A 21,554-nucleotide genomic window follows, 5' to 3' on the forward strand; every position below is an offset into this window, starting at 1 on the left:
GTTCAGTTGCAGTGGAAATAGCCACTGGCTGCTGTTTTGTTTTTCTGTGTCACTAAATAAGTACCATTCTCACAGAATTCTCTATTTTATTACTCAAGTCCTATTCTCTAGTCTTCCTATTTGAGTACCTGGATAATAGAGAAGACAATGTTGGAAAAACCAGCTCTGCTGGTTGTCTAAATATTCTATTGAACTGTGGCTGGTAGAGTATTTTGAAGAAGCACAAGCTGTAATAAATCACGGCATCTACCCATGACAGTTTCAAATAAACACGTTTATTGGGCCATACAAGTACATCGCTAAGAGTGTTATTTATCTCAGGTGCTGACATAGTGCCAGATGTTGTATTTAAACCCTGACTCAGTGGTTGTGGCTGAAAACTGCATTGGCATTTTAAAAGCATCTGTTATGAACACTGATCTGAGTGAAACACAAACCATGGAGCTTGATGTAAGCAATACCGAACGCGAGTTTTAAGTGATTACCTGGGCAAGTTCGGAAAACATGAAGGTTGCTGTTCGGAGTCCTGACCCTGTTCCTGTCAATGGGAGACCGTGGAGGGTCATTTTTCTAAACATTTTCGCATGAAAGTACATGTAAAATGTGTGAACAACTTCTAGCATAGCATTAAAACATTAATATTTTATGAATCTGTCATATTTTTGGCATGTATTAGATTTTAAAAGATACTTTGATAAGTGCAATAATTGGATCCAGGAAGAGGAACTTAACGAAATAGCGCATGATTTGTAAGAACCAGACACCGCAAGTGAGGAATATTTTCAATAAGGTAAAAATGCATATTACTTAAAGTTGTACATGGAATTCTATAAATAACGCATAAAGTATGATACTAAATCTTTACATTAGCAACTAGATAGACATTAAATGCTAAAATATTGCAATAGTTTTGTTTTTAGAAAATGTCATATGAATTAATAAATTAAATATTTACTTAAATATTTCAAATATTGTTTATCATTCATTATAGTTGGTATTTTGCCTTTTATTTTAATTTATAATAATAAGTATTTTACAGGGAAAATATTATAATCACATTTTATCCTTTAACTTTACCAAAGTTTGTATTTTGATAAAAGTGTATTCAAATTTTGTATAATTTGAATAAAACTCCGTTTATTTTATAATTCTTTAATTCATTACTTTCAATAGAATAGAACTTATATGAAAATATGATTAATAAAAACTAATTATTGCCTTAGTCCGATTGAAAGCAATATAAGTAAATTAATATTATCAAATATAACATGAGTTATGCATGTCTTTTTATTGCTCATTCAAATATTAATGGCCTATCAACAGAATGGTCTAATATCTAAAATAAAAATAAGTTATCTTTGTTACTTTTAGAATATAAAACACATGCATTTAAATACATTTTTGTGTTTTTTTTTTAATATAAAACAGTATTTTTTAAGGTGGTAGGATACAACATGTGTACTTGTTAGATTAATTTATACTCATTTATAATAGTTCTTGAGCCTCTGTGCTCTTGCCCTGTGCCCTAAAAGGTTTAAGAGATTCTGACCCTGACCAGACTATTCAACTTGTAAAAGTATAGCACATTTTATTTCATGATGAAGGGCAAACGTGAATTGCCTTTCTCTTCATATTTTCATTAAAATCGTATTCTTCATTCCTTTATTGGTTAAAAATAGGGATTAGAATGACTATAGTTTATTACTCCAATCAACTTTGGGGAACCACTGCTCAAGACCATAGCCGTTGCAGTGGGTGTGTGCTCATAAGTGGCTAGTTACCAGGGTACATCTCCTTGCTTTAGAGATTGCTTCAAGGATGCCCAAGGGACCCAATCAGAGTCAAAGAGATACAATGAGATCTTGCTAGGACTTTGAGACAGTGTTTGTATCCTTCCAAATGTGACAGTAGAACTAAGACTAATGATAACAGCTACTGGAGTCACCCTAAGGAACCTGTAAGAGCAGCCCATAGAAAAAATGATGCAAAGTTAAGAGATAAAGGGAAACTGAGTCCTTTTGTTATTAGTACAAAGCCTCTTGTCATGTTGACTCTGAGGCTAATTAAATTCTTGGACTTATCAGTTATGCTAGGCCGTATATTCTGTTTTGGTTTTGTATATCTGTTTTAGATTTTCCTAATAGTCCCAATGAATATAGTCTCACAGGAGAGAACTGCCTAGGGGCGCACTTTTGCCATGCCTCTCCAATCCCCTTACCCTCTCATCCTCTCCCTTAGTGACTTATCCAAGGTAATATTTGGGTGTGGTCACTGTTAATGTTCAGAAGAATCACTTGGTTCTGAGTCCCTCTTTCTCTTTCTATGTTGACCATTCAGTATAGTAGAAAGGACTGGACTTTAAGAAGTGAAAAATATGAGTCTTGGCCTGATGTAGTGGCCTTTTGGTTTTCCAGCAGACGTATCTGCAAATAAGTGGACAATTCAGTCTACAATGCAGAAGGACAATGAGAAAACCCTATTTCAGCTTTGGACCCAAATTACAGTCTTGAATTGCTCTTTATCTATAATGCTTTTTTCATTCATCTATTCCAACTTTTTATCAACCACTATTTGTGGTTTAATACTCTGACATTATGACATTATTCTAATGTTGTAAATACAGTAGTGAGTGTTCAGATGGGGTGTTGATTCTATGAAACTGAGTCAATAAATAAAGTATAAAATTAGTAAAATAGTTTCAGAGAATAATAAATGGTAAGAAAAATAATAAAGTAGCTTAATGGAATTTAAAATAAGTGGAGGGTACTTTAGAAAAGGTGGGGAAAATCTCTGAGTTAACATTTGAATTGAGGCTTGTATGGTTTAAAAAAAAAAGAAGAAGCAGTCATACAACAATGAGGTATAAGAATACTCCAGGCATAGGAAATAGTGCCAAAACGCTGAGATTGAAGTGCACTTGGCATGCTTAACGAAGGGATGGAATGTCACCAAGACTGGAATAGTGGATAAGGGGAGAGTGATAAAGGATGAGATTAGAAAAATTGATGGAGTGCAGATTTTTTTTAATTGACCTTCAACTTCCACACTGGCCAACTTCATCAGCCAGTAGCCTAGAGAAAGGAAACGATGAGAGGCAGTCTGAACTGAATCTACAACGGAAATATTTCTGATCAGGGTATACCAAGGGTAAAGCACTGCTTGGCAGTCAATGGGGGTCCCAAATAACAATATATACTTGGTTGCATGGGCTCACAAAAATGTTCCAGGTAGGGAGATGCTCATATATGAAAGAGAATAGTACCTGTGATTCTTCCCGTTGATGAAAGTAAAAGTTGTGTTGCAAGCACTCCAGTCATAAAGTTGCTTTTCTGTCCACCACAGTGTATTATAATACTTTCTAAATGTATAACATGTCAGGGAACAAAGAAGCAGAATGGAAGATGCAACTGAACCAGAACACAGGACACTCAGATTACAGAGCTAGAACAAAGTATAAGTGCTGAGCACCATTCAACAGCTACCTGCTGAAATATTGATAGGTAATCTACAAAAATATCAATGGTTTAACTCAACAGGGGTTTAGTTTTTTTCTCACATGAAATCTAAATGGGTGTTTCTGATGGGCAGGAAGTGATTCTCCAAGCAGTAATTCAGGCACCCTGGGCTCTTCTCACCTGTGGTTCCAACGTCCCTTCATCTGTGTGTTAAGAACCCTGTGCTTATCCCCATCATGCCAGAAGGAGAAAAGGAAGGAGGTTTGGTGGGAGGTTTCTATGGGTCAAGCCTTGGGATGGTACACATTGTCTCAGTGCATGTCCTGTCCATACATACCTGAGAGAGGTTGGAAATGTGATATGGGTCTATTTCCAGAAAGAGGAGGTAATGCGTATAGGGTAAAAAAAAATTGCAGTCCACCACAATCTACTTTTTTGGTCAGCAAAATCTTTGCAAAAGAGGCTGAAGAGTGGGCAAACCTCTGCTGACTCTAATAACTATTTCTCCTCACTCCTTTTATTAAACTAAAATTGACCAACCTCCACCTGATAAAACTGCTGCCACGGTCTTGCAGTTCCTCAATCTTGCCCCATGTCTAATGCAATCTAAGTCCCTCACACCTGCCAAGAAGACTGAGAAATTCTGGAAATAAAACTGACTCTATCTGACCTTCCCTAATCTAACTTGTAAATCTTTTAGGCTACTTAATCCCTGCAGAAGAGTGCTCTTGGACTGTCTTCACATTGCAGTGTTTGAATAAAAGCTTAATGGCTTCTTTCACTCATAGATGTTTTTTTGGTCCATTTCCATCTGTGTCTGCACCTGCAGTGAGTGTTTGGAAGCCTAAGGCCAAAATGCATTTATGGATTTAGTTTGTGTAATTTTAGACATTTACTTTCTTTGATTATCAGTAGGATTCTGGTTTTTGCTACTAAGTTTCATGTGCCAACAATACATCTATAATTTTTCTTAGATATAATGCCTTACCTGCTTTATTTTTTAAATCACATCTCATAGTCTTGCATTTTAATGGCAGCTAACTTAGAACTTCCTGTGATATTAATTTGGGGTCTTTGTCTGTTGATCTGGTCTTTGTCATAGAGCTACATCTTAATGGTCCATTCCCTCTCAAGTTCTCTCTCAACATCATCTCTTACTATTTGGTATCTAAAAACATTCCTTTTTCCAATATTTCATTGCTGAAAATCTCTGGATGCTCTTCATGACTTTCTCAGTTATGCCAGCAAACTAGCCAATTATTTCTTGAACTTCTCTCTCCCATATGACACCTTTCTAAAATAAATACAAATTAAAAATCAACACTATCATTCTTTCCTAAACCACTCCCCTTAGTTCAAAAGGATCCAATGTCAGTTTCCTGTGTCCTAAAGATAAACAATGTTCCATATCTCAGGAATTGATTGCAGAATGGTTACAATCCTGGAACAAATGTCCATAGTAGGTGTATAACTGTTATACATGAAAAGGTAAATCATAAAAAACCTCAATGGCTCATTCATATATAGTTCAAATGGGAGTTCTTGATCAATAGTTCAGAGATTCAGGTCCTGCTATTTTGTGTCAGTGCCATCCCAGGCCCCCAATTCTATCAATATCAAATTAGAGTTAAAGAAGGTGGCAGATAACCCTGCCAGGTAATTGGGCATGAACACATATGTCTATTAGGGAAGTTGGGAAGTCTGGTTCTATCTGTGAGTCCGAAAGGTGCAAATAGGTTTTAGTGAGCACATTGCAGCTTCTGTTCATTTGAGAAATAGGAATCTTGAGTGTGTTTATATTCATAGACTAAGTAATAAACATGAATAGTCCTAAACACTTTCAAACAAAGAAGTAACTTTCACAGCAAGCTGTTATTAGACAAGTACTGTATCTATACAAATTAGGTACTTAAACTTAAAATACCAGTTATAAAGATTGGAAGCTCTAGAGCAATGACACTTTACTTAGCCATATTTGGAGAAGTCCAGAATTCAGGGAGATGAATAAGAAAGGTATACTTAAGTTAACTGTAATGCGAATGTATACTGATATTTTTTGGATTATTTTCAACTAAGTCGACATTTGTCTTCTTCAAGTTATAAGTTAAAGAACTAGCAATACCATCATTATAGCAAGAACATAGAAACTAGTCACATCCTGTCTATTATTTTCAAGATTCTTTTCCCTGTTTAACCTTTAAAAATTCTTGAAGGTGGTTTATTTTTATCTGAGTGAGCAACACACATCCCAATTATATTTAATGACACAGAGAGAGTACAAGAATGGCAAATACAGTACTCTATTCTTGGCAGAGGACTTTGCTCACAAAAACCCCATGAGTTGCTAAAGCATTAACATTTCCATTCAGTATATTTCAACTGTAAAAGTGCATGAAGGGCTAGGCAGCAAAGCTCTAAAGAAGCTGCAAGTGGCCACATTGTTGAGTTTAACAAGAGAAACCAATGTGTTAGAAATAAGATTTGCTAGTATGACATGGGAAGTTGCCATAGGAAAAAGCTTTTAAGTAATGAGGAAAAAATAATTCAGGTAGGACTCAATATCACATTGTTCTCCTAATACATAATCAAGGAGGGTTTTTATATTAGCTGCATTAGAAATTTAGTAATGTCATTTTTAGAAGACAGTGGTATGCTGATAAGGGAAACACTCAAACTCTATGATTGTCTGGGAGTGTATAGTAGGAAGTACAAACAAGAATATAGAGTTGTGAACGTATAGGTCAGAAACAGAATGGTGAGAACCTTAGAAAGACAAAACTTCCTGAAACTGCAGCTAGTACAGTTTGACAAGGGCTTATATGAGATACAGAGAACAGAGATATGAAATATGAGAGATATCATGCACAGAGACAGATCAATTAGAAACAGCATAAAGAAAAAAGAAGGGATAGCCGATCAGATGTACGGCACACATTTCTTTCAGGGAAAAAGATTGGTAGAGATCATCTCCATTGCACTGTAGGGAATCCCTGGTATTATTTCTAGTGTGTGTGTGTATTTCATTCATCCTTTGGTTTCTGTCATTCCTGATATACAAAGCTGCCTCTTCATTTCAAAGTAAAAATATCACTTTACATATTTAAAATAAAACAGAACTACCCAATAATGTTTGTTACTAAAGTGCTGGGGCCTAAAATAGGAAGACCAATTATGAAACACCACAGAGAGTATTGTAAATATCATGTTTTAAATCAGTGAATACATGCCAAATATTAATAAGCGTATTGCATAAAAAGTGAAATACTGAGCTACTTTAAACCAGTGTGTTTTAAATCCATGAAAACTGTTAAGTATTTTACATTATTATGTCAAGGATCATGCCAATTAATCAATATTGATTTATAATCACAGCTATAAAAGACAATGAAAGGAGAATAGGAATATTAGAAATGACTATATGTTCTTTTTTGAAGTGGAAAGCAAGTTCTCATTAGATAGTCATAGTATTCTAAGGTCTATTGACAATATTGCTACTATTATAGAAAACTTCAGAAATATACATGCTTTATTTTCTTAGCAATAGTAAAATATATCCATAGAGGATATAATAGATTTATTTTCTTCTCCAAATGGCTCCATCTCAATGCAATTTCATTCATGTAAATGTAATAGTGATGTGCTTCCCCTAAAACACACTTACTAGCTTCCTTATCTCTGTTACAAATTCCTTAAAATTTCTTAAAGTCCTTTATGTTTTTACAGTAAGACAAGATGATTAAGGGTAAAATGATATTCAGTACTTGTTGACAACAATTGTATCACTTTCCCTGACCTTCAAATTACAAATAGCATTTGTCTTAGACAAAGCTATGGAGTTGCTCCATGTTGTGGACAGATGATTCATCTGCCATTGTTAGCATAGTCAGCAGTGAAACAAGAAGTTAACTGAGCTTATATTTTTATAACCATAGAAGTTTTAAAACCATATCAGGAGCTTTGGAATAGTCGATAGAAAATCTGTGCCTAGCATAACTGATATGGCAAGTCCAATAAAACATCCCACTGAAAAGACTATACTAACTCCACAATATTTTTATTGTATTTTGAATACATTTCATACTAAAAGAAAAATAAATTGGGACCACAAGAAATAGTGGCAAAAGTTTGGAAAACTCAAGTCAAAATGTGCTATACATAAAATACAGTCTGAATGATTTGAACATTGTCTATTTGTGGCATTTATTCAGCTAAAATTGTTACTCTACCAAACCTTGGGTCAGCTCACCTGCATACAGTAAAGCCAATCTACTGACCCTGGGGGTTGTGATGAAGGACAGTGCAGTGTTTATTGTAAGGCACTAGACAAGGAGTCTGGACAGCTAATGCTCTAACAGGCTGAACTCCCAGAGGGTTTCAGCAAAGAATTCTAATAGGCAAGGTGAAGGAGGGGAGTCTCAGGGTATGTGATCACCTGTGCACAATTCTCTGATTGGCTGATGGTGAGGTAATAGGGTGGTATCATTACCCCTATCATCAAGGGTTAACATTATCAATTTTTAGGCTCTGGTCTGGGGGCTCATGGTCATCAAGTGGTGATTTGGTGGTGATTTTAAGCATCTGTAAAACAAGTTAGGAAATATGCATCAGATACTATTATCTAGATACTTCCAAGAGGAGCTAAAGCGGAGGATGTGGTGGAGGGGTCTGTCCCAGGAAGACCCCATAGGGTCCTGCTCCATTACATAATGATATTTTTCAGCCAAGATAAGTTGACAAAGTCCCAAGTTAAAGATAGAATGGTAAAATGGCCAATGTCTCCTGAAAATCTTAAGAATAAGTTTGTAGTGCCTTTGGGGCAAGATCATTTAATTTCAGAAAATAGCAGTCAAGGAGGAAATATCCTAATTTAGCAAGACAAAACAATAAGCTCAATATATGGAGATGCAGATTTGAGGTTATTATATTTCTTATTATAAGACACAGATTTTTTTTATCTGAGAATGTTGAAAAAGATAATTTTAGAATTAAGTATATTCTAGAGAAGATTGGTAGTATTTCTTTCTATATGGGGAATATGGTTAATTAAAATGGAAGGGAATCAACCACTCTAGACACTAAATTGTGCATGGTAATTATGGAAATTATTGTTTCTTCTACCAAAGTCAACAATATTATTTTAATGCTGGAAAAATTTTGTAAGACATAAAATTATTAGAATTACAAAACTTTTCCATGACCAAAGCCATATAAAGATAAATTTCAATTTTTCAACACTTGAAAAGAGCTTGTAACAAACGTTCACTATAATGAAGAATAAGAAGAAACATAATTAGCGAAAGTATATCCAAAATGACTTTTATAACAAATTGTTTTTATATGTAGATTTTTAGAATAAGCATAAGTATTGAAGGAGAAATTTTAAATATGACTGGATACAAGAACAGTTTAAAAGTAAAGTCTTAAAAAATTAAAGAACTGAAATTGAAAATACTGTGGTAAAAATAATACTTAGTAGATGGGTTCAATAGAAATCACATACAGTGGAAGAAATATTGAACTGAAAAATAGAGTGGAAGAAATTCTCCAGAGGAAAAGAAATGGAATATATGAAATAGCGGTTGAGAAACATGGAGGTTAGAAACATATGTTCTATCACTTGGCCAGTAAAAAGTCTAAAAGGGAAAAGAAAATAATATAGAAATGTTTTTGCTTATGAGGAAGTATTTCAAAAGACTTTAAATTTCCCAGAATTTGTGAAAGACATGTATTCTAATATTTAGAAGCACAGCAAGTCCAAGCACTATTAAAACAAAACAGTCAAATCTCTTCACGTAAAATAACATCTACATACTTATTAATAATATTGTAGAAGACTAAAGAAAAAAATTCTTAAAAGACACAAGAAATAAAATATATTAAAATCAAGAGGCAATAATTATACTGAGAGGTAAATTTCCAAGAACAAAAGTATAAATCAAAAGATCACTAAGTAAAAGATATATAGGGGCACAGCAAGTTTTACATTAAAATAATGTAAATAAAGAGTAAACATAATTCAAAAGAAGACTGGTGGAGCCTAAATACTATCAAACACTATAGAAATACTGCAAAAATATATAAAAGATAAAGAAGAATATCATACAAGAAAAATTTATCAAGAATCCATAGATAGGGCTTCCCTGGTGGCACAGTGGTTGAGAGTCCGCCTGCCGATGCAGGGGACGCGGGTTTGTGCCCTGGTCCAGGAAGATCCCACATGCCGCAGAGCAACTGGGCCCGTGAGCCATGGCGGCTGAGCCTGCGCGTCCGGAGCCTGTGCTCCGCAACAGGAGAGGCCACAACAGTGAGAGGCCCACGTACCGCAAAAAAAAAAAAAAAAAAAAAAAAAAAAAAAAGAGTCCATAGATAGTCCAAATGATTTTAATCTATAGGATCTCAAAATATATTTTTTTAAATATAAATGTAAAATATTAATTTACATATTAGATAAATCGACAAAACCACTATATCTCTGGGATATTTCAACACACTTGCTCAGTCAGCTATATATTATGCAAAAAAATCAATAAGAATAAAAGTTAGGAATCAAAATTTACAACTTGATCTAATGTATATAGATAAGACTTTGCCCCTAAAAAGATAAAATATTAATGGTATAATGAATGGTTTACATAGTATGCAGGCAGGCTAGAAAACTGGGCATGGAGATCAGCTCACCTGCTGCTCTGATCACTGTATACAGTGGGTACTGAGCATGGGACTCCCATTTGTAGCCTCTAAAAGTTGGAGGTCCCCCTACAAAGCTCTACCAGCTATGCCAGGAGTCAGTTATGGGTAGCATCTAATTCCTCATTTTTCTTTCTTCCCAAATAAAACATCATCTTGGGGAGTGGTTGGCAGAGACTAATCTAAGTCTTGTACCTTAGCTAACCCTAGGTTCTAACTTTTGCCTTTAGGAGACAGGTGTCTATTGGAAGCCACTTCTTTCTAGATATTTTAGTGTTTCTTAAAGGGGTCAGTATCCTGAGCAAGAAAATTAGCATGTTATATTTGTAGAAAGTATCTCCTCTTTTTTTCTTCCCTAGAACCACTTGCTCTGCAAATTTTACAGCTATAAGCTCTGGATCTATTGTCTTTTTTATGGTAGAGCCTTGGCCCATTCAGAAGGTATAAAATTTTCTAATCTCTCCTGGTTCCAAATGCTCACATTCTGGAATAGAGGCAACTCCCCTTTTCCCCAAGAAAGGATTTGTTTACATGCTGGTATAAAAGATAAGTTCTCTCCCTCTTTCTCCAGAGGGGAAGTCACTAGTTGCAGAAAAAAAGAATTGATAAAATTCAAAAAGCATTTATAATAATAAAAAAAAATCTTACCAAAGTCAGAATAAACTACTCCTGAAATGGGTAAAATATATACACCAAATCTTAGAGCAATCTAATTCTTAATGTTGAAACATTAGAAGGATTCCCTTTAAAATAGGAACATAATGCCTTTATTCAACAATATCCTGTCAGCCTTATTCAAAAGAAATAAAGGTGTGAAGGTTTCAAAGGAGGAAGCAAAACTGTCAGTATTCATGTTTAATAAGATTTTATACTTAAATAATTCAATGTAAACTACAGTTAAAATGTTGGAATCAATAAGAGAGTTTATTAATTTTACCCTATGTAAAATCAATACACAAAAGTCAATTACATTTTCATATACCAGAAGCAATTGCAAAATAAAAATTTTATAACGGACCATTTATAATATCAACTAAACTATAATATATCTAACAATACATCTGTTTAAAGTGTGTAAAGCCATTAACAGGAAAATATAACCTTTATATATACTTTACAAGACTACAATAATTGGAATTAATATGTTCGTGGAGAGGAGAAAATACTTTATCTCCAAATTAATTTATAAAATTTAAGAAATTTCAGTTAACAATCAGGTGAAAATTGCAAAGTTAATTCTAAAATTCACATGGAAAAGCAAAAATCTAGTAAAGGCCAATAATATATATATATATTTTTTTTTTGCGGTACGCGGGCCTCTCACTGTTGTGGCTTCTCCCGTTGAGGAGCACAGGCTCCGGACGCGCAGGATCAGTGACCATGGCTCACGGGCCCAGCCGCTCTGCGGGACGTGGGATCTTTCTGGACCAGGGCACGAAACCGTGTTCCCTGCGTTGGCAAACGGACTCTCAACCACTGCACCACCAGGGAAGCCCTCAATTTTCTTATTAGAAGACTTCAAAGAAGGCAAACGAAGCTATGAACACATACAATTCTCAAAAATACTCCTAACTTCTCACAGCCTTAAACGTAAAACATATATTCAGAAAGAAAACACTGTAAATTGAGAAAATTACTTTTAACTTAAATTTTGGAACCTGTAAACTTCATATTTATTGGGATTTTAACCAAAGGATTGCTCCAGTTTTCATAAGGCTTTCTCATGTGCCGTGTTTTTTTTTTTGTTGTTGTTGTTTTCTAACCTCAGCTCTTTCATTTTCAACCAATTTCTGAAGAAAGTCTTGAGAGATTATTATCTGGCTGGTGGTTTTGCTTTGATAAGCATAGTTGGAGTTTCAATTTCTAAGAAGTGGAATAAAATAAAGGAACAGCCAGGCAGAAAATTCAGATGACCAATAACTTAAAGTTTTGAAAGAGAAGGGGAAAAAGAGGAAGAGGTAAAGTTGCCTTCCTCCCGTGTTGTCTGTTACTTGTTTAGCAAGTAAATGTGAGCCTCACCCACCCCTTAGCATCCAAGGAGATATAGACTGTATTCTGTTTTTGAAAAATGGAAGTCGAGCATATCTGCAAATCTGAAACCAACTATTAAAAGTCCTTGAAACTTAAATCCTAAGAACTTCCATCTCTCCTGTCAAGATATCCTTATAAATATATCAAAATACTTCCACTTCCTGGAAGTTTCCATACAAAAAACTGGGAGAGGGAAGCTGAAAATCTCCCCCCACTCCACCTCCCAGCTGACTCCAGGCAACTCAGTGTGACTCTCTGAGTTCACTTTTATACAGCTGTGCTCATTGCTTTACAGATACCAACATAAAAAAACTCAAAAGGAAATATATTGAAGAGAATTCTGGATACTGAAACAAAAAAAGAAACATAAGTAAAAATTTAAAAAGCAAATGCTAGAAAATACATTTTTACCAAGGATTAATCAGAGCATTTGAGTTAACTGATCAAAACTATGAATTAAATAGACATGAGTAAAGCTGATATATAGGATAAGACAGAACCACCCTGGCTCTGCTAAGAAATGATTAATCCTGGTAGTATCTTACTTTTATAAAGATTTTGGCCCTTTGTAAAAGTTATGCAATTTTTTTTTTTACCTTGATTATTTGTTTAAAATGTTATGGAATTACATTTTTCTCTACGTACTACTTTCTTTGTACAATTTCAGCTGGAATGAACCCTGTTTCTTAGAGAAAACTATAGATTCTGAATTATTATATTGTTACATGTGAGAATCAAAATGTTTTCTATATGTATCAATTAAAAATAGCCAATATTTTTTTCTAATCAGTTGTTTCATTATGATGGTCATAGATTTCATTATAGAAAAAAAGTGCAAAAAATCTGCCACATCCCACTTCCTAAAGAGAAAAAATTAACATTTTGTTATTTATATGTATATTACATATTTAACCTATGCATATATGTTAACATCAAGTGTCATATTGTTTTTTTCTTTTAATATTTTATTGTGAATATTTTCCAAGTTGTTAAATATTCTTTAAAAAATCTGATGTTTCATGCCTGCATAATAACTTACCCAGTGAATGTACCATAATTTTAAAAATAATACTTTACATCCTAATTCCTAATTAATCAACTTGATATTTAACAATGCGATGGAGATCACTATTTAATATTGATAATAACATTTATGTCATATTTTGTGTGTAAAAAGAAGAAAAAAATGACAACAATCAGAATCATGACATAAATAAAACACTTATTTATACCTGAGATGTTGAGCAAAGTCAAAAATTATTCCCTAAGCCACAATCCAAAATTCAGAAAGCAAAAGGAAAACTTCATTTTAAAAGTGATAAGCACATTGCTGAATTTTAAGGCTAAAAAAATTATCCAGGGGCCAGTAGTGTAAAAGAATTCCACTGGAGACAGTAAGAATTATACTTGTTTACTTCAAAGAGGTGACTACCTCAGATCTACTTGGTGCCTGTGATTTGTAATCCTCAAGAGACATAAGTCCACCAATGCTCTGGATAGAAAAGCTGTTCACATGCTGTTGAGCACACATAAGCAAAAAAGATTCATTCCAATTTTTTTACTGAAATATAGATATTATAAGAGATGCTTTAAAGAGAATTAATGTAAAGAATTTCTAGTACGGTAAGACCCCTATACACAAACCGTCAAGTTGCGAACTTTCAAAGATGCAAACCTGCACCTGATTCCAGTAAGGAGCCAGAACCTGTGCCATCAATGTCAGGAGCGAGTGAAATTTCAGCTTGCTCTCTGTCTCCTAATGTTGACGATCCGTCAGCCTACCATCTCCCACCTCCTCTCCCTCCTCCAGTCAGTAAGTCTTCTTGCCAGTTCACTTGATGCCAGTCCCTGTATGCCAGCTATTGTACTGTACTACTGTACTTTTCAGGGTCCTGTACAGTAACATTAAAAATCTTTTTTTGTGTTTTCTTTTTATGTATTATTTGTGTGAAAAGTATTATGAACCTATTACAGTACAGTACTATATAGCTGATTGTGTTAGTTGGGTATTTAGACTGACTTTGTTGGACTTACGAACAAATTGGACTTACGAATGCACTCTTGGAACAGAACTCGGTATGCAGGAGACTTACAGTCGATCAGCAAACCTCCCATTTGGACACCTCCACTTCGATCACACAGTTCTCTTGGTTCCTGCCTTCTGAAATCATTTTTTTAATAGCTTGTCCAATCTCTTTTATTTTTCACAATAATTCAACCTGGTCCTTAAATACTATTGATATTATGCAGCAAAACCAGAAGACCAGCAGTTAGCCTAGCCTATCGCATTCTCTTAGAAAGCAGTTCAACAACCATTTATAATCACTCAAGCATAACACCTATGCTTCTCACTGCCTATACTCAAGCCTTAACCACTTCATCCATTTGTGATATTCAAATGCAAAATTTCACTGTTCTCCTCTGTGATAGTTTCAGTGTCCACTAATCCTTCAACACTTCTTCCTCAAAAAGTACAACGTAATCCTTCCTGCCCTTGTTTGTGAATTGAACTTAGTGACTTGCTTATATAGAACAAACTATATCATAACAGTGTGTGACATCCAAGTGTAGATCATAAAAGACCTTGATGCCTCTGTCTTGCCCTCTCTCTAAGATAACTCACTCAGAAGGAAGCCAGCTCCTGTGTTATAAAAACACTCCAACAGCCCAGTGGAGAAGCCTACCAGGGGAGGAACAGGCCTTCTGCCAAAAGCCATGTAAGTGAGTCATCTTGAAAGCAGATTCAAGCAGAGCTTTCAAACAACTGCAGACCCTGTTGGTATCTTGACCACAACCCTATGATATACCCTGATGTAGAAGACCCAGTTAAGCTGCTCGTGAATTCCTAACCCTTAAAAATTGTTAAAATGTTTGCTAGTTAAGCCTGTAGGTATTGGGGTAATTTGTTATCCTGCAGTGGATAATTAATATATTATCTTTAAAGATAATTTTAAAATAAGATGATTAATATTGGATTAAAAGAAATGACAGATACAAAATATTTGATTCATACTAAGAATGAGGTAAGTATAATCACCTTTCCCTTTTTTGAATCACTTGCAGAACTATAAAAGAAAAATCTATATGTATTAGGTGGAAATGAAGTATTAAAAATGATCCTTTAAGAGTTCAGTCTCTCGGGACTTTGGATGGAGGTAGAAAATGGAGCTAGGGATACCAGCCAGGGAACCAGAATAGCAGTTGCAATATAAAGCAATGATATCCTTGTTGACTGTAAACATGATTTTGATATAATGTGTTTATATTGCTTGTTTGCTTCAGGAAATCTTTAGTAAGCTAAGCTGAAGGGAGTTTGATATTTTCCAAAACATCCATATGGTACACAGACTACATACTTCTCGCATGAAATTAATTTCAGATTGAATCAGATAATCAGAGCTCAGTGAGAGTAAATGTATCCTTGTTATATAACTAAGTAAAATAATCGAAAAAACACATTCAAAATTGAAAGGTGATCTGTGATTTAATACTCATATTTATCATTTTTGCAAGCAATATTGTTTTCTATTTATCATTTATCAATATATTAAATATCCTGCCATTGTCAGTTATTTCCTACCTAAATTTTTAAACACCCTTCCACATTTTTGTCACCTACATTTTCCCCAGGATTGTATTGAAACAGTGCCTTTAATTTGTTATCACCTTAAATATGTGTAACTAGAAAACAGCTTCCAAATTTTTTCCCAGAAAAATTCCTATTTGAACACCTATATTAAACTTAGAGCATAAAGAGATATGGAACATGATAAAAAGATCTAAAATCCAGAAGGAGAGCACCAGGGATTGAGATAGAAATATTTGAAAGAATGATGAATAATAATTATCCAAACCTGATATTAAAAATCCAGATATTAAGGAATTTCAAAGAACACCAAGCAGGAAAATTCAAAGTGAAACACATCAAAGGGTATTACAAGAAAATAAAGTTGTATGCCATTAACATCTATGAATATAGACACAAAATCATAAGCAAAATATTAGCAAATTGAATCTGATAATATATCAAAAGATAATAAATATATAATACCGAAGAATTTTTACCATAGAGATGCAGTTTTGTTTCACATTTGAAAATTAATTAATTTTGTTCATGACAATAACAGAATAAAGTAGAAAATGTATGATCATTCCAATAGATGGAGAAGGTTGTGATAAACTTTACTTCATTATTATATAAGCTTTCAGCAAATTGGAAATAGAAGAGAACTTCCTGAGTTTATAAAGCACATTTACAAAAAGCTGACAACTAGCATCATACTAAATGCTGAAATATTGAACAGCACCTTTCAAAAAGAAGTAAAAGACAGGTTAAGGGTAAGGAAGTCACCACTATCACTACTTCTATTTAATGTTTTATTGGATGTGCTAGCTAGTGGTATAAGCAAATAAAAGAAATAAAAGACATAACAACTTAAAAAAAGTACAAATTATATTCTTTCATATATAAGTATGAAATTATGATAATTTGAGAATATGTAGAACATCCAAAGGAATAGTCAGAGAAACTATTAAAGCTAACATTCGAATTTGTCAAGATTAATACACAAGTTTAAATACAAAAACTCATTACATTTCTATATACTAGCAAGATGGTATGCAAAAGGCCAAAGGTAAGCACATTAAAAACTGCCTAAAATCATTATTAATCAAGGAAACTGATTAATTTCCTTACAGTGAAATACTGCAGTGAAATACTGCTGCACCTCCACCAGAATAGTTAACATTAAAAAATAAAACAAAATAAAATAAAACTTCACAAGTGTTAGGATGTGAACACATGGCAACTTTAATGTTAAATCTGGCTGTTTGTGACTATTTTCTTATTGCTTCAGTTTCTTCAGTAACTGTTAGTTTATTTCTGTGTAACTTTTCTGTTATTCTTTAATTTTTCTCTCTCAAAAGTTGTCAGCAGTTAGAAAACTTTTTCTGTAATGGGACAAATAGAAACATTTTTGGTTTGGTGGATCCCACTATCTGTCACAACTACTCAACTCTACCATTGTAGTCTAAAGCAGCCAGAGACAGTATGTAAACAATGGTTGTGTTCTAATAAAACTGTATTTAAAAAGCAGGTGGAAGGCTGGTTTGATACATGGGCCACAGTTTGCCAATGCCTGTTCAAGATTTTCAAACTTACTGTTACCTCTCTCTTATCTTTGTGTCCTTTGCTTTGTCATACCTAATCTTGTTTGTGCGTGGATTTGTTCTACAAATTTTTGTGGTCTAGTTTGAAAGAGGTTTGTATAGTTGATTCAATTTTTAAAAATTAGCATTTGGTTTGATAATATTCCTAATTTTTAAAATGTTTTCAATTATATGATTTCAGGGATTTTTTAAATGGTTAGTTTTAATAGGTTCTTTTCATATTCCTTTGGATTTTAAGATTCTAAGAAATACCTTTAAGGTTAGATATTACTTCACAATTCTTCCCTCATTACATTGCTCAAATTTTGATTTGTATTTTTTTATTATTTATCATTCAATAATATTTACAACAGAAAAACTGGACTCTATTTCCATAAGGACAAAAAAAGATTGATTTTTGTATTTATGGTAGTGTGATATTTTTTCTTTTAATCTTTGCATAGTTTTGACATTTCACTGAGTCTTCCTTAATTCTAGGTATGTCACTGTTAGCATGTGAAAGCTCCATAGATTGTCTTTATGCTTATTTAAAAAGGTGATTGAAATATACTGTCATCTTGGGTCAGGTCTTCTCTAATTAGGCAGAAACATCTGCTCTCTCTCAAGGGTCTATGTTAAATGGTTTATTATTAATTTTGTATGTTAATGACTTGGAACCCTTTAAATTTATGAAGCCAGCAGGGTTATTATTTTTTCCAATGACCCACATTACATGAAAAAGTTGCTATAAATTAAACTTCTTTTTTTTTTTGGTAATAGAGCATTGACGTAAGACAAATCTAATTGAAGTTGTTCATCAGAGTTTTAAAAATTCACTCAATAATTATTTTTTAATCAATTTAAAATATATATACTTTAAAATTCATTCAAATATGAATTTTAAAATATATATATTCTACAGCAATAACACAGTAGAATTGGATTTTTTTCCAAAATACTTAATATTGGCCATATAATTTCATTGATCAGTTTTTAAAGCCAATGTTTTAGGAATGGCTATAAATGGTTCAGAATATGCTTTAACCTTTAAGGAACTATGGCAAGATAATTACCAGGCTAAACAATAAATTGCAGTTTGGAATGTTTATTCCTGAATAAACACTGCTTTAGGATTGTTTTATATCTGTCAACAAAATTTGCTTAGAAACTTTCAAGATCATCTTGAGAATATGACACAGAAGTCTATTATTTGTGTAAATATATGCTTATAACTCTGCCTGTGTTATTGGAACCATGATTAAGTTTAACACTGCCTCCGATTCACATATTCAAAATATTAATTTGCTCGAAGTCATTTTTCTGCGTTTTCTTACATTTTGTTCCTATTAGTTATAATGTATTACCTGCTGAATCTCCCAGCCTCCTTAAGATCGAGACCATAGATATTTCACATCCATTATGCCACATCTGGCACAGTTTTAAGTTTTCAGGCCATCCTTCCTCTTTCTCCTTTGACTCCTCTCTAATTTGTATATAGCCAATAAATGTTCATGATTCAGTGTACCTAAGTGGCTGCTGAGGAAAAATTTCATATCTTTTATCTATCATTCTGTTGTATTCTGAAACAAGGTGTGGTTGCTTTGGCTATTGAAATTTTTCTTTATATCATTTCTCACATTTAGCAACTCTAATCATTTTTTTAACATCTTTATTGGAGTATAATTGCTTTACAATGGTGTGTTAGTTTCCGCTTTATAACAAAGTGAATCAGTTATACATACACATATGTTCCCATATCTCTTCCCTCTCACGTCTCCCTCCCTCCCACCCTCTCTATCCCACCCCTCTAGGTGTTCACAAAGCACTGAGCTGATCTCCCTGTGCTATGCGGCTGCTTCCCACTAGCTATCTATTTTACCTTTGATAGTGTATATATGTCCATGTCACTCTCTCACTTTGTCCCAGCTTACCCTTCCCACTCCCCATATCATCAAGTACATTCTCTAGTAGGTCTGTGCCTTTATTCCCGTCTTGCCCCTAGGTTCTTCATGACCTTTTTTTTTTTTTTCTTAGATTCCATATATATGTGTTAGCATAGCAACTCTTATCTTATGGTGGATGCAGCCAATATAGAGTACAGAAATAAAGAAAAGCAATAATGTGTCTTCTCATATAAACAAGTCATCTGTCAGAGATGCTACCAACACTTACCAATTTTCAAGCTTAAATTAAACCCAGAACTTGGCACAATATTTCTTAAATACCTCATTTTCAAAATCTTAGTAAATATTCTAGCTCATTATGTATATATAGATATCTATCTGGTACATGCTTGTTTTTAATACTTAACTTTAGCGTTCAGACTATGTTGTGCTTTTTCAGAAATAACTATGACAAACTCATGATAACCTCACACCAGCATTGTCATATAACTCTAAACTTTCAGAACTATTCTCCTGAATACTTAGGGAAAAAATCAGAGTTGTCATGCTCCTTATAGTTCTCTTGTGACTAAAATGGTTTAAATAAATAAATATGAGTTAAATATAATTTTATGGTAAGTCTAAAGATAATTAAAATTAGGTTTTAGTGTATTTCCATTTGAACTTTTGTTTTTAGAAGTATCATTAAGGAATATATTTGCTACAGACAGATTTTCTAAGAGAGAGTAGCTGAGGCAAAAGCTTAAGGGTTAGAGTTCTATTTGGGAGTGCAATGCCATCTAAGCTGGTGTGAAGAAAGAGGAAAGAGGCAGCAAAGGAGAGAGAGCAAATACAAGAAGGTATATTACACAGCCAGCCACGGTTCTCAAAAACACAGCTGACTGCTCCATTCTGGGGACTTCTGAAGATAGGCCAAGTGGAACCATCACATCTTGGAGTCTTCTTTTGGGTGTTGGAGGGGGAATTACAACAAAATGAAAGACATTTACTTATTGATCCTTCCCTCCCCACCCCCCTCACTGGTCAAAGATGGCTGCATCATCCTTTTCACTCCTACAATTCTGAACTGTGGTAACTGAACCCACCAGGCTACTGCAGGAGGAAGTTAGAACCTTAACCAATTCATCTGGCAAGTATGCAGACATGGTGGCCTCTCGGTGTCAGTCATCAGTGTATGGGAGTGTTATCTACTGTGTTATAAATCATCCCCAAACTTACAGGTTTAAAACAATCAATATTTATTATCTCAGCTCCTGGGGTCAGGAATCTGTAAACAACTTAGCTTGAGCACTCATGGGTCAGGGTCACTCATAAGCTGCAGTCTATCTATTGGCCGGGGTTGCATTCATCTCCACTGGGGGAGGATCCATCTCTAAGCTCACTCACGTGGCTTTGGCAGGTCATAAATCTTCTCTGGCTATTGGTCAGAGATGTAAGTTTCTGGCCACATGGGATGCTGCATGGAATAACTCTCAACATGTCAGGTAGCTTTCCTCAGAGATACCCCAACAAAGCCAGAGCCTTTCTTTAACCTAATCTTGGAAATGACATCTCATCACTTTTGCTCTGTTCTGTTTATTAGGTTCAGTCCATAGCCCAGGGGAGGGGAAAACAAAAGGGCATGATACCAGGTTGTGGGGATCATTGTGGATATTGTTGAAGTTATTTTATTACATATTTTAATCAGTATTAATAAATGTGGGCCATACTTAAAGCAACATTTGAATGTATTCATTTACCTTCATTAAATGCATATGTTGTTCTACTTTCTGTACTGTATTTTCTTCCTTGCAGCTTCAGCAACAAGAGATTCTAATAATGAAGGGAAATGGATTAAGGTCACATTGTGGAGGTTCTTAAATTCATAAACAGAGCCTTTGAACTAATCTGGAAAGGAGAGAAATTCAGTGACAATTTTGCAATGGAGAATATATAAATTATTCTGCATTTATAGGAAGGTGATGGCATGGGGCCAAAGATGTGGAAAAGTTTAATGTTTTATTCAGAAGCTAGTGAAAGTTGCAGTTATGGCAAAACTTTTCCTCAAGCATGTTGTTTTTCGATATTCAAATTTCTTGGTTTATAAATTTTTATTTTTTCAATGGATTTACGTATGATTAACACATTCTTTTCAATATGAAAGACATTGAGATTTTGAATGAGTATTTCCATAATGTGAAAAATTAGACTTAAATTACCTTATTCTTTAAAAGTTTCCCCAAAGCTGAAATTCATCAATGATGCTCTTCATATTGTTTGATTACATTTTTTGTCATTGAATATCTAAAATATAGAGAAAATTACATAAAACTATGTTATCATATTTGTG

Source organism: Neophocaena asiaeorientalis, unplaced genomic scaffold (genome assembly GCF_003031525.2).
Source record: "Neophocaena asiaeorientalis asiaeorientalis breed wild unplaced genomic scaffold, Neophocaena_asiaeorientalis_V1.1 scaffold55, whole genome shotgun sequence".
Lineage (NCBI taxonomy): Eukaryota > Metazoa > Chordata > Mammalia > Artiodactyla > Phocoenidae > Neophocaena > Neophocaena asiaeorientalis.